The 7,717-nt window shown below is 46.9% G+C and overlaps 1 protein-coding gene across 1 annotated transcript in view; it reads right to left on the minus strand.

The window, feature by feature from the left end:
- The window catches only part of LOC126564216 (uncharacterized), a 444,146-nt gene that overhangs the window by 69,036 nt on the left and 367,393 nt on the right, over window positions 1-7,717 (minus strand). The window lies entirely within an intron of this gene.

Here is a 7,717-nt window from a genome sequence, read left to right on the forward strand (position 1 = left end):
ATGTGATCAGATGACGGGTGAGGTTGGAGGGGGATGCTTTTGGTTGGGAAGCAGAATATTTCTGTTTCCATCTCGGGATGATGTTCATCTGGCAATCGCCGCCGCGCGTTCGAAAGCACACAGTGCGCGCGTGCTGTGTGTGTGTGTGTTTCTCTTTCTTGTGCACACGGGACCGCGCCTCACATCCACACACCATCGACCCTCCACCCACCGGGCTAAACGTGCCATCGTTCGATAATATCGTCTCCACGCCGCAGCATCATCCTGCCCCCCGACACAATCGTCTTCAACCGTTGCAAAGTGCGCGCCCGCACGGGACTGGTCAACCTCCGGATGCATTACTTTTTGCTTCATCTGTACAATTTTGCGGTAAGTGTCAAGGGGTAGTGACGGTTTAAGATGAAAAAAAAAGGTGTACCAGTATGTGTGTGTGTGTGGGGGTTCAATTTTTCCTTCTTCACCACACCCTCTTCCCTGGTTGGATCTCTTTTGTGTCCCGCATTCGGAATGCATACCGTTCCGTTCGCGTCCAGTAGCGTCATGGCGCCCCGTATTCTGACCCACCCCCAAAAATAAAGGACTCGATGGAGGGTGCTGGATAGAGAAATCTTTTCCTGTACTTTGCTGCTTCCCTTCCGGACACAAAATCATTCCCAGTTTTTGGGTATTCAATAAAATTGCTTGTCACACTTCCACACGGCGCGGCACGTTCCCCATTTGAGTAGAAGAAGAACGAAAAAAACAGGGTCATTTATTGAAGGAAATTTTTAAACGTTCCATTTCACTATTTGCCGAAGCGATATCGACGGATATTATGATTTCGCACGAACAAACGATTCATCAGTGTGCAGCGATGTTTAATTGGTATTTTTATTATCCTTACCTTGAGTTCTTCTACCTGATGATAAAAAATTGCAGAGCAAAATTTTGCAGCCAGCTGCGTATTGCTTTAACATTTTATTCTCGTATTTTGAGGACGAAATTGCTATGCAACATTTCACCTACATTATGGGACTCTTATCAATAACATTCAGGGGATCTTTCCCTGGGAATCGTCGTTAAATACAATGTGGATGCTTGAGCAAACTAACGATCAGATCACTAGACAAGACAGTTGTAGTAGACCTCCTCAAAAAAGTAACAGAATTAGGGGAATCGTAAAAGAAGTAAGGACACATGAAGAATGCAAAAATCAAGAATTACGTCAAGAACCGTAAAATCGACCTTGTTAAAATTTGGAATTCTGGATAACAACAAGTATCGGTGTAATTTCTCAATGTCCTTGATTGTTTTGGAATAGTGGGATGATCTCCGAAAGGAACTCCGAAATCTTCAGCTTCACTTTCTGTGTACGAAAAGAAGCTCTGCTTGGATTCTCCAAGCTCTCTTATTGCAAAAATCACCGAAACAAGCTTGGGAAATTCTTGGACGTCTTGAAGGTTTGGGATTTTGCGAAGGGATGTTCCCAATCTTTTTGTTTCATATTGCGATCATGGACGTATTCGAACCATCTGCCCTTATTGCTCGTTCGCTTTGTGTGGTACCCCATTTGTTTATCTGCACTTCTCCCGAAAAAGGGAGCTGTCTTGTTTTCGGGGCGAGGGAAAAAATGGAGAAAATTTTTGATTGATGATCCATTTGCCTTGCAACTACCCACTCGTCTCGGCTACTTATTATACGTACACAAGAAGAGGGTACGCTTTGCTGCCCAGTTCCCCACGATGCTGCCAAAAGGTTTGGTTCGTTCGGGGAGAGTGTTTTTTGTTGGCGCTAGCTGATGCTGCTTAGTAGGGTAGGTACGCGGTACCAGAGACTATTATTGCTCATCCTTGGAACAACACAGATAATAGTGCGCGAGAGCAACGCCGAAAAAACACTCCTCGGGATGGAAAAAAGAGAGGTGTATCGGAATGGTTCTTTCCATTTCGCTAATGTTTTTTTTTTATGTTTCCCCATTCGCCCTCCGGGGGTTGAATGAATGGGGAAGCAAGCATGTTGAGAAAGGAAGATTTGCTGTCCCGGGCCGTTGTGCTCCGCAAAAATTTCGGCTGCTGCTCCAGATGCCACCTTTTATTCGCAATTCTGTGTATGTGGTTCGGTGTGTGCGGCAGCAGCAAAAGAATAGCAAGAATTCCCAGTTCTCTCAGCCAATGGTTGGCGGCGGAGGGTACACAAGCGAAAAGGACCCTCGAGCTTGTGCAGCAGCAGCCCATCCACATCCTCAAGATGGGAAGATTTGCAGCGTCCAATTTGTGTGCTCGTGTTTGAGTTTTTGTTATGTTGCCCCTTCTCTATCTTCTCTGTCTCTCTAGCCGAACTCTAATGGGTGGCGCATTTTGGGAAGTGCCGAAACGGTTGCACACAGCCAGCACAGCGGTTCCGAACTGCAGTAAAGTTCACACAGCTTGCCTCTATGTTGTTTTCCATCGAGGGTAAGTTCGGAATTGTTTTTGTCTGCTTTGTTTCGGGAGCACTGGGGACGGGATGGATTTTTTGTTTTTTCGTGGCCCTTTTCGACAGTTCCAGCGTTGTCCTTTCTATCTAGAGGAGGGCGATTGCATTTGTATGCGGGCAACCCTGACGGCGATGGAGTGCTTGTTCTGGGTGTTTGTATGTGCGCGAGGAAGCAAATCTGCACAAGCCGATATTGTTGCTGTCGTTGTGCGGAACGACAACGTGGGATAGGAGAGCAAAATTGCAACTCTTGATCGGCGATGTATCCGTTTCGTTACATTGAGGCGTAGTTGCTGCTGTTGGCCAAGTGCCAATTGGGAAAATCTTCCCCATCAACAGCATTCCAATATCGCTTTGGTCCGAGCATTGAAGGTTGCAATATTCTTCAACTACTTTCAGAACCTTATCCAGTGTTTGCGGTCACATTATAAATGTCCATCACCGCCCCCTGCACTTCGAACACAAACGAGATCGTTTTGAAGAGCCTGGTGCGAATTCTACAGTAATTAAAGCCGGATCGGGTGTGGAACTATGCCTGGAGGTGGTCGAGATGCACAATACACGGGGTAAAAGGGTGAGATAACTGCATGTTCTCAAACTCTCTCCCCGCGCACTGTAGTCGAATTCGACTAGTGATGGTTTGGTCCTCCTTTTTGGCCGTGGCAGTGCGAGGCAGTTGTTGGAGGACGCCTTTGTGTGTGTCTCGTCGACCTGTATTCCTTCTCCTGCTGAAGCTCCACGGCGGGCTAGGAGATACAGTTGAATGATGGGAAGGGTTCCCGGTGTGTTCCAACTTGTTTGGCGGTCTCCATCCTACCACCTTGTTCGACCAGGGGAATTGAGAGCGAGATACGTGAATGCGCACTTCTGAGCAGAGCAAGCACGGGCTTTGGTGGTGGAAATATCGCCGAAGCGCGCATAGGGAAGAAGGTGCGTGTGTGCTGATGACGAACAAACGAATGGACTGGGGATGATGGTGGTGCGGTAACCTACACCACCGGCAACAGCAGCAGCAGCAGCAGCAAATCGATCGTACACCAGATATATCCTCACGACGACGACGACGATGGCGGCGACGATTCCATGATTCACGTCCATATATTTTGCCCCCGTTGCTGCTTGTGTGCTGTTGATGATTCTGGTCTCCCTTGCCTCTCGGAGCACTGTTGTGCCTCACACTTCTCCTTGTGCGGGGCATGCCTTGCGTTTATCCACATGAGAAAAAAAAAAGACTTCGGTCGTCGGTTCAGTCTGTGCCTGGTCGCTTCCTTCTCTTGCCATCAATCATCTCACTATGGGCGATGTGTTGAAGTACAGAAGAAGAGAAAAAGAAATTAGAGATTTTAAAAGCAAAAAAAGACATATCTTATTTTAATCTAAAAACTCAAACTACTCTTAAACTGCAATTCATTAACAGCAAAATGTTAACAGTTTTTATCGAACTCTTATTGCTTGCCCCTGTGCTGCACCGATAAAATAGAGGAACGCCTTTGCGTCGTCGTGTGTTCATAGTGCTGCGCGCCTGCCGTTTGTTGGATGACCAGCAAGGAACTTGCAGGCCACTGACGACGAGGAGGATCCGAGGTTTTTTGCGGGAAACGGGAAAAACGCGGTGGCCTAGAGTGTTTTGTCGCAGGAACAGGGAGGAGGGGAAGACCACAGGACCAAAACGAGGAGGAATAGTTTTCGCTTCGGTTCCCCAATGCTTGTATGTATGTGCTTTTGAACCTCTGCTTCTGCACCCGGGGTGAGGGTTTATGTATCCATATATATATATGTGTGTGTGTGTATGTACGCAAAACCACCCTACTTCTTCAACCCCAGTCTCTAGCGAGACTGCTTTGTGTGTGTGTGTCACGCGTGAAGTTTCGTTCTTTTGGCCTATTCCGGGCTGGCGGTTTTGGGTTTTATTTCTCGTGGCCTGGGAGAAAGGTTTTTGCCATGTTGAGTGAGGTGTGTTTGCGGGGAGGAGAATGAATGGGGTGAGGTATATATGGCATGTCCCCGTCCTCGCCGTCGTCGTCGTCGTCGTCGTCATCGTCAATGGCATAATCATTTTTTCCATCTTCTTTCTCAGTCTCTCGCTCTATGCACCCTTTTGCCAGGGCACCCCTTTTTTCGGTTTCAGTACCGCATTCGTTGTTGGGACCTGGTAATTCTGGAAAAAAAATCTTCACACTCCCTGCCTTGCTGTCGGGTCGGATTGGATGGGATAGCCGAATTGAATTCTCGTTCGCGTTTTTCATTTTCTGTGCAAGGAAAAACAAAACTGTGGGAGATGTGCCATTTTCCTCCGAGCACGCGGATGATGATGCAACCGTAATAGAAGGAATCCGGGATGGCGTAGATGATTACTCCACACACACGCACAGTGGATCCTTTGTAAGGTTACCTTTTTTCACCTGTCAAAGCCAGACCATCGGTGTGGCTCGTGGAGGTCGCTTGCCATCGATGCGTAGGGCGAATGCGTGTTGCAAAAATTAATTTCATTCCCATTACCGATGGAATACTACGATTCTCGTGCGTGTCCTTGTTCGAGGTGCGCTCATGTATGCAACCGTTATAAAGAAAAAAAAAGGATACAAATCTCTTTGCGTAACTGATTAACCGACAGATTGGTCCCTATTTCCATAGCATCTCGCTCTAAGGGGAGAACGCCATTCAACTCAAAACTTTAGTACCGATCGAACATCTGTTGTGATTTCGTGCTACCGTGCTAGGGTCGGGTTTGTTGGTTGATTTGTAGCAATTTTGAGTCATTCGTCTCGTGGAGCTTTCAGACCTTTTGCACTCTAGTGGTGTCGGTCCAGCGCACGGCCGATTTCAAGTGTAAACTCCCTCAATTGATGGCGTGTAAGCTTTTCTTCTGCGATTCCTAAAGACACTCGTCGAACAATCGAAAGGCCTCATATCGACAGCAAACGGGAGCAGCAAGCAACTACGTCGCATTCCGACGCAATTAGACTGAATGGAAAGCTGAGCATGTAGTACTTAAAAGGGGCAAAAAGAAGGGACCTGTAAAGTTTATTCTGAGTCCTTAGCACGCCTGGAGGGAAGGTGAGAAGTTACATATTATGGTGACACGTGTCCAGACAAGCCTAGGATGCACCTTGGCTAAAAGTTTTACAAAATTTCACACCAAAACTTGTATACGCTTGTTTGGCCTAATTTGGCCGAAATCGTCTCGAGTGCAAAGGGTTAAGTGTTCAAAATTCAGTCCTGTTCTGGAGCTTATGTTCCCCCTGCAATTCTTAACACTTCAATGAACACTTCTGAATCCTTGTCGTAGGTGGTGGGAAATTCGGAAATGGCATACACATTGTCACAGCTCAACATGTCGATGATAGATTTGTTAGACGAGCGTCTAAACGGAGCGCTCCTTCAGATGTCTAATACCAAGATCCCTATGCTGTCCTGTCCAAGACTCTCGCCGATACAGACTTGGTTATCAGAACACCTCCAATATTTCCCCTTTTTGTTTCTAACTTCTGGCAATTCAAATTGGCCCTTAAAAGTGATTCTTCTTTTCACGAAGGCGGCCCATCCTTTCGTTGTGTTTTCTCTGGCTGCTACATCACTTTTTTATTTTACCATTTGCCACCGTTGGCTTTGGTGAGGTTGAGAGTAGGGGTTGGTAAGCAGCCAAATGTCGGTAATGATCACAGAGCCAAAGCGCTCGCTCGCTCGCATCGTTTATTTGTTCGGTTTGGTGTCCACCCGTCGTCTTAACACAATGCACTTCCCTCCCCTTGTGCTGTGCTACCCCTTGGCTTATTTTTCGTATCTCTATTCCACCTCTCAAACACACACACACATGTATGCATCCATACGGTCTCGCTGTTGGTACGCATCGTCACCTTTTTTAGCGGTTGATGGTATGATTTTCGTTGGTTGTATTCTGTTGTTATGTGGTGTGTTGGATCCAAAAAAGCAAACGAGCGGTCGGTCGCTTGTGATGATGCTACTCGCGCGTGCAGAAAATGTTTCGTTCACCCCCACCCGCGTCGTTTGACACAAAGCAGAAGAAAAAATATAGGAATAGAGGACCACATCTACATATTCATTCTGGTTGCCGTTTTGACGTCTTGAACTAGGAACGACTAGGTTTTAGTCCCATGTTGAGTCTTCTGAAACGAATTTCTCATTTTAATGGCAAAAATCAAGAATATGAGGTGGTGAAATAAACTATTTATCAATTCACTCTCGTTCTCGCGCTCTATTTACTCTCGCTGGAAAGCCTTCCTTATCTAAGATGACTTCCACCTGATGCGATACAATAGCGTTTATTTCCATCTTCTGATCCACCTTTCCTTGGTAGAGATAGTCGGTTTGGTCGTGCGAGGCCCGTTCCGTTTATGATTGCAATCTTTAAACTACTGCCAATTCGTCCAGCAAATTCCGTCTCCTCGCGCACATCACATGGACCGTAGCCGCCTCCTAATAGCGCAGCATAACAACAGCCATTTGTGCACCAACATTAATGCCTCTTTTTTCTCTCTCTTTTGCTCCCTTTCAGATCGTCTCGAGTTCATATGGTGGTGGCCCAAAGCAGACCGTAATAATCGCGATCACGATCAGAAACACCACGAGTTCGCTAGGGACGAACTCTCATTGTGGCAGTAGTGAAGGGGTGCATGGGAGCAATTTTCGGCTGAAATCCCAACCCCAAAACACCCTCTCGCACGCTTATCTGCTGATGGGTGGCAATTACAAGTACTCCAAAAAAGCCGAACCGCCTCCCCACAACTCCCCAATAACCCTCACACATACACACATGCTCGCCAAATTGGGATGAAAAAAGCCACCACAAACACACACACCCGATCATCGTGCGTTTTAGCAGCATTCGAATTATAAAATCGAAACATCAGCCAGAAAACTGAAGCAAAAGAGCCGAATTGATCTTTGCTGGTAGATCCTGTTGCTGTTTCCCGTTCCGTCCCTTCGTTGTTGCAATCGTTGCTCACGGACAAACGAATCAAAAGCAGCGAAGAAGAGGAAGCCACCGGACTCTTGCATGCCACGTCACCTCGAGCATTTTGACGATCAGTTGTTGGACGCATTCGACCTGAACTTTTGACGATCAACAAACGCGGACAAGCAAGCAAGCAGGCAGGCAGGGACAGTAGTGCCCTTGTGTGGTGTAGGCAATGGCGCTTGGGGGTGCTGGATCGAACGTTGACTTTGTTTGGTGTTGGGGAGTTTTGTTATTGCAAACCGCGCGTTCGTACATGTTGGCCCGAAAGGAATATTTTATGGAACC

This window comes from Anopheles maculipalpis, chromosome 3RL (genome assembly GCF_943734695.1).
Source record: "Anopheles maculipalpis chromosome 3RL, idAnoMacuDA_375_x, whole genome shotgun sequence".
Classification (NCBI taxonomy): domain Eukaryota; kingdom Metazoa; phylum Arthropoda; class Insecta; order Diptera; family Culicidae; genus Anopheles; species Anopheles maculipalpis.